The sequence below is a fragment of the Cucurbita pepo genome, chromosome LG10 (genome assembly GCF_002806865.2).
Source record: "Cucurbita pepo subsp. pepo cultivar mu-cu-16 chromosome LG10, ASM280686v2, whole genome shotgun sequence".
Taxonomy (NCBI): domain Eukaryota; kingdom Viridiplantae; phylum Streptophyta; class Magnoliopsida; order Cucurbitales; family Cucurbitaceae; genus Cucurbita; species Cucurbita pepo.
Window position 1 is genome coordinate 9,420,474 of NC_036647.1, and position 6,069 is coordinate 9,426,542.

Consider the following 6,069-nt stretch of genomic DNA (forward strand, 5'->3'; position numbering starts at 1 on the left):
GAATATTGGAGAACCTTCTACCACCATAAGAAAAATGAAAAGTGAAATAAAAAAAATGGAAGATAAGAAAAATTTGAGTTGACTTAAAAAAAAAAAAGTGATAAGTCCACCACAAGCAACTAAGTTTTTCTATTGTAATTGTTAAGGTTGCACAACATTGCACACACGAGATCTAGATGAACACAAAGGATCGAAGAGAGAAAATGCATGAGAAATACTAGCTAAAAGTTTATTGATGACTTCAGTTATGTACCGTAAGAGATAATACAGAAAGTACATTCTAAAAGCACTACCGAAGGGATATATATATATATATATATGGTTCAGTTTACTGTATGTGATTTTATCAAACATAACCATATACTATATATATAACTATCTACCATATATATCTTTGCAAGTTTTTTTATTATAAATAATCGTTTACTATATATTTTCCATATATAATTTTAATATGTATAATAATTGGATAAGTTATAAATAGGCAGCAGGTTCCATAACCTAACAATTCTACCAGTACGTTGATCCAGTCAACAAAGAATTTCATTCTCAAACGACCATCAATATCTTCACTGCACTATACCAATTGAGACTTCGCACAACCTCATTTTTTCAACATCAACACATTTTGTCAACGTGTTTGCTGGATTCTTTGCACCCTTTATCTTCTCCAAACACATCACCATCTTCCACTAACCTGCGAGTGAAATGGTATCGTCTTCTGATGTGTTTTGTCTTTGATAGACTTGGTTTTTCACCAACTGTATGACACTCTAACTATCTGCATGAAGAATCTTCTCGTGCTGCTTCTTGCCTAATTCTTTACATAGTCTGTCATCAATATCATTTTCTTTCTAGTTTTAGCTATTGTCACGTACAAAGCCTCAGTAGATGAATGAGCAACACAATTCTGAAACTTAGACATCCAGCTCATCTCATCATCCATGACTTGCTCTCACTTGGTTGTATCCTCCAACTGTAGGGCATCACTAAAGGGCTCTAGTTCCTCTTCATCAATCAACAACATATAGTATAGTGAAGGTACATACCTATCTAATACTCTGATAGTTCTGGTTGATCCTCTCAACACCTGCTTAGGTGTCACTTGCTCCACCTCTGGAACCTCAGCAACAGTCTTAGAAGTTTCTCGAGTATCTACTACAACATCACTATGTGAATTGTTCTGTAGCTCAACTTCAACTCCCACTTGATTTGTTGTCCTAGAACCTTTCTTGTATTTGTCCTTGTACATCACATTTTCGTCAAAAGTCACGTTATAGTGGCTCAAAATTTTTTTTTTGTTCTTGACGTCCAAAAACTTATACCCAAACATATTGGAATCATAGCTTATGAAGTAGCACTTCATAGCCTTAGCATCAAGCTGGTAACTCTTTTAGCATCAAGCTTGTAACTCTCTTTTCCTATCCATACTACTTTTGGCAACTTGAACCGCAAGGGTACTGACGACCCTCTATTTATCAAGTAGGCTATTGTATTTACAACATTAACTCAGAATGTCTTTGACAATCTAGAACGAATCCTCATACTCCTTGCCTGCTCATTCAATGTTCTGTTCATCCTTTCACCAACACTATATTGTCTTGTTGTACCTGGGAACTATCCTCACTAATCTAATTCCCTCAGCTACACAAAATGCTTTGGATTTTGACTTTTCCTATTCTTCTTTATTGTCATTCTTCAGGCATTTGATCCCTCAGCTACACAAAATGCTTTGGATTTTGACTTTTCGTATTCTTCTTCATTGTCATTCTTCAGGCATTTGATCTTCAAGCCAGTCTGATTTTCAACTTCAGCTTTCCACTTCTTAAAGGTGGAAAACACATCAGACTTTTGTTTCGGGAAATAAATATAAATACACATCTTCTTTCCACTTCTTAGTGGAAAACACATCTAAACGCATCTAAACACCCCTTAACCACTCGGAAAAATTGACACCCCTTATATAAGGAATGATTCGTTCCCCCTTAACCAATCGAACATATTGACACCCCTTACCCAAATATAAATACACATCTTCTTTCCACTTCTTAAAGGTGGCAAACACATCTAAACACATCTAAACACCCCTTATATAAGGGGTGATTTGTTCACACCCCTTATATAAGGAATGATTTGTTCCCTCTTACCCACTCGGATATATTGACAGGACCAGTGCAAGCATAGCCCAACAGATTTCAAGTTGGTCTCCTTAACCACTCGGACATATTAACACCCCTTATATAAGGAATGATTCGTTCCCCCTTAACCATTCGCGGACATATTAACATCCCTTACCCTTAACCACTCGAACATATTGACAGGATTTGAACCTTCTCCTTAACCACTCGGACATATTAACACCCCTTATATAAGGAATGATTCGTTCCCCCTTAACCATTCGCGGACATATTAACACCCCTTACCCTTAACCACTCGAACATATTGACAGGATTCGAACCTGTGCATCGTTCCCCCTTAACCACTCGGACATATTAACACCTCTTATATAAGGAATGATTCGTTTCCCCTTAACCATTTGTGGACATATTAACACCCCTTACCCTTAACCACTCGAACAGATTGACAGGATTCGAACCTACGCATCGTTCCCCCTTAACCACTCGAACATATTAACATCCCTTACCCTTAATCACTCGAACATACCCTTAATCTATATCAAACTTCAGTTTCTCAAATTTCTTCATCAAACTTCAGTTTCTCAGATTCCTGGGTATTACTGATTGTGGCAACAACAGTACCCCACTTCCACTTATATAAGTATTATGTAGGATGTGGGATTTCATAATAAAACTAAAAATTGCATAGCCAAATTTCGAGTTTGTCTCCATAACCATTCGGACATTGTCGTCTCCATAACCATTCGGACATTGCCACCTTTGTATAAACAATGATTCGTTCCTTGTTCAACCAATGTGTGTTTTCACAATAAAGCTAAAAATACGTCAATAGCAGGATTCGAACTTACGTAAGGATAGCCCAAAAGATTTCGAGTCTGTCTCCTTAACCACTCGAACATATTGAAACACCAAACTTTAATTTCTCAGATTCTCGAGTACTACTGATTGTGACAACAACAATATCCCACTTCCACTTATATATGTATTATGTAGGATGTGGGATTTCATAATAAAGCTAAAAAATTGCACTGATCGTGGCAACAACAAAAAAATTGCACTGATCGTGGCAACAACAAAAAAATTGCACTGATAGTGGCAACAAAAAAAAAGCTGCTACAACAAAAAAAAATGCCAAATTTCAATTTTGTTTCCTAAACCATTCGGACATATTGACACCTTTATATAAAGAATGATTCGTTCCATGTTCAACGATGTGTGTTTTCACAATAAAGCTAAAGATGCATCAATAGCAGGATTCGAACCTACGCAAGCATAGTCCAACAGATTTCGAGTTTGTCTCCTTAACCACTCGAACATATTGACACCCCAAACTTCAGTTTCTCCGATTCTCAGGTATTACTGATTGTGGCAACAACAGTATCCCACTTCCACATACATAAGTATTAAGTAGGATGTGGAATTTCATAATAAAGCTAAAAATACTTCAATAGTAGGATTCCAACCTACACAGGCATAGCCCATCAGATTTTGAGTCTGTCTCCTTAACCATCCAGACACATTAACACCCGAAACTTTAGTTTCTCAGATTCTCGAGTACTACTGATTGTGGCAACAACAGTATCCCACTTCCACTTATATAAGTATTATGTAGGATGTGGGATTTCATAAAAAAGCTAAAAATTGCATAGCCAAATTCGTTCCTTGTTCAACCGATTTGTGTTTTCACAATAATAGCTAAAACATAAGTCAATAGTAGGATTCGAACCTACACAGGCTTAACCCAATAGATTTCGAGTCTGTCTCCTTAACCACTCAGACATATTGACACCCCAAATTTTGGTTTCTCCGATTCTCAGGTACTACTGATTGTGGCAACAACAGTATCCCAATTCCACTTATATAAGTATTACGTAGGATGTGGGATTTTATAATAAAGCTAAAAATTGCTAGCCAAATTTCGAGTTTGTCTCCTTAATAATTCGGACATATTGACACCCTTATATAAAGAATGATTCAAAAATACAGTTTCTCAGATTCTCTAGTATACTGATTGATAAACTATGTTTCGTTCCTGACACCCTTATATAAACTATGTTTCGTTCCTGGTTCAACCGACGTGTGTTTTCATAATAAAGCTAAAAATACGTACCGATGTGTGTTTTCATAATAAAGCTAAAAATACGTCAATAGCAAGATTCGAACCTACGTAGGTAGCCCAATAGATTTCGAATATGTCTCCTTAACCACTCGAACATATTGACACCCCCAAACTTCTATTTCTCCGATTCTTAGGTACTACTGATTGTGGCAACATCAGTATCCCACTTCCACTTATATAAGTATTATGTAGGATGTGGGATTTCATAATAAAGCCTAAAATTGCGAAATTTCGAGTTTCTCTCCTTAACCATTCCAACATATTACACCCTTATATAAAGAATGAACCTGGTTAAACCGATGTGTGTTTTCACAATAAAGAACATATGTCAATAGCAGGATTTGAACCTACTCAGGCATAGCCCGGCATAGCCCAACAGATTTCGAGTCTGTCTCCTTAACCACTCAGACATATTGACACCCCAAACTTTAGTTTCTCAGATTCTCTAGTACTATTGATTGTGGCAACAAGAGTACCCCACTTCCACTTATATAAGTATTATGTAGGATGTGGGATTTCATAATAAAGCTAAAAATTGCAGCCAAATTGCTAAAAATTGCAGCCAAATTTCGAGTTTGTCTCTTAAATCATTCGGACATATTGACACCCTTGTATAAAGAATGATTCATTCCAATTCATTCCATGTTCAAACACACAAACCTACACAGTCATAGCCCAACAGATTTCGAGTCTGTCTCCTTAAACACTCGGATCGTTCCTTGTTCAACCGATGTGTGTTTTCACAATAAAGCTAAAAAATACGTCAATAGCAGGATTCGAACCTACGCAAGCATAGCCTAACAGATTTCGAGTCTGTCTCCTTAACCACTCGGACATATTGACACCCCAAACTTCAATTTCTCAAATTCTTGAATACTACTGATTGTGGCAACAATAGTATCCCACTTCCACTTATATAAGTATTATGTAGGATGTGGGATTTCATAATAAAGCTAAAAAATGCGTCAATAGCAGGATTCGAACCTACGCAGGCATAGCCCAACAGATTTCGAGTCTGTCTCCTTAACCACTCGGACATATTGACACCCCAAACTTCAGTTTCTCTGATTCTTAGGTATTACTGATTGTTGAAACAACAGTATCCCATTTCCACTTATATAAGTATTATGTAGGATGTGGGATTTCATAATAAAGCTTAAAATTGCAGCCAAATTTCGAGTTTGTTTCCTAAACCATTCGGACATATTGACACCCTTATATAAACAATGATTCGCATTATGTAGGATGTGGGATTTCATAATAAAGCTAAAAATTGCAGCCAAATTTCGAGTTTGTCTCCNCAATGTGGGATTTCACATAAAGTTAAAAATTCGTCAACAGTAGAATTCGAACCGTGCAGGCATGGCCCAACAAATTTTGAATCTGTCTCGTTAACGACTCGAACATATTGACACCCCTTATGTAAGGAATGATTCATTCCCCTTAACTGTAAGGACCGGGCTGACACGATGACTCTAAAAGACGGGTAAAATTTTTAACAAAATAAAACAACCAAAACTTAAAACATATCAAACATTTTTTCAAAATAAAGATGATANCCAATGTGTGTTTTCACAATAAAGCTAAAAATACGTCAATAGCTGGATTTCAACCTACGCAGGCATAGCCCAACAAATTTCGAGTCTGTCTCCTTAACCACTTGGACATATTGACACCCCTTATGTAAGGAATGATTCCGATGTGTGATTTCACAAAAAAACTAAAAATTCGTCAACAGCAAGATCAAACCTGCACAGGCATAGCCCAACATATTTTGAGTTCGTCTCTTTAACCACTCAAGACATATTGACA

General features: G+C 36.6%; 3 non-coding genes across 3 annotated transcripts; all 3 read right to left on the bottom strand.

The window, feature by feature from the left end:
- Positions 1–3,843: 3,843 nt before the first annotated feature.
- Positions 3,844–3,925, bottom strand: TRNAS-CGA. The gene has a single exon. It is a non-coding gene; the product is annotated as a tRNA-Ser (tRNA).
- Positions 3,926–5,018: 1,093 nt separating this feature from the next.
- On the bottom strand, positions 5,019–5,100 carry TRNAS-CGA. The gene has a single exon. It is a non-coding gene; the product is annotated as a tRNA-Ser (tRNA).
- Positions 5,101–5,220: 120 nt separating this feature from the next.
- TRNAS-CGA lies at positions 5,221–5,302 on the bottom strand. Its single transcript has one exon. It is a non-coding gene; the product is annotated as a tRNA-Ser (tRNA).
- Positions 5,303–6,069: the final 767 nt, after the last annotated feature.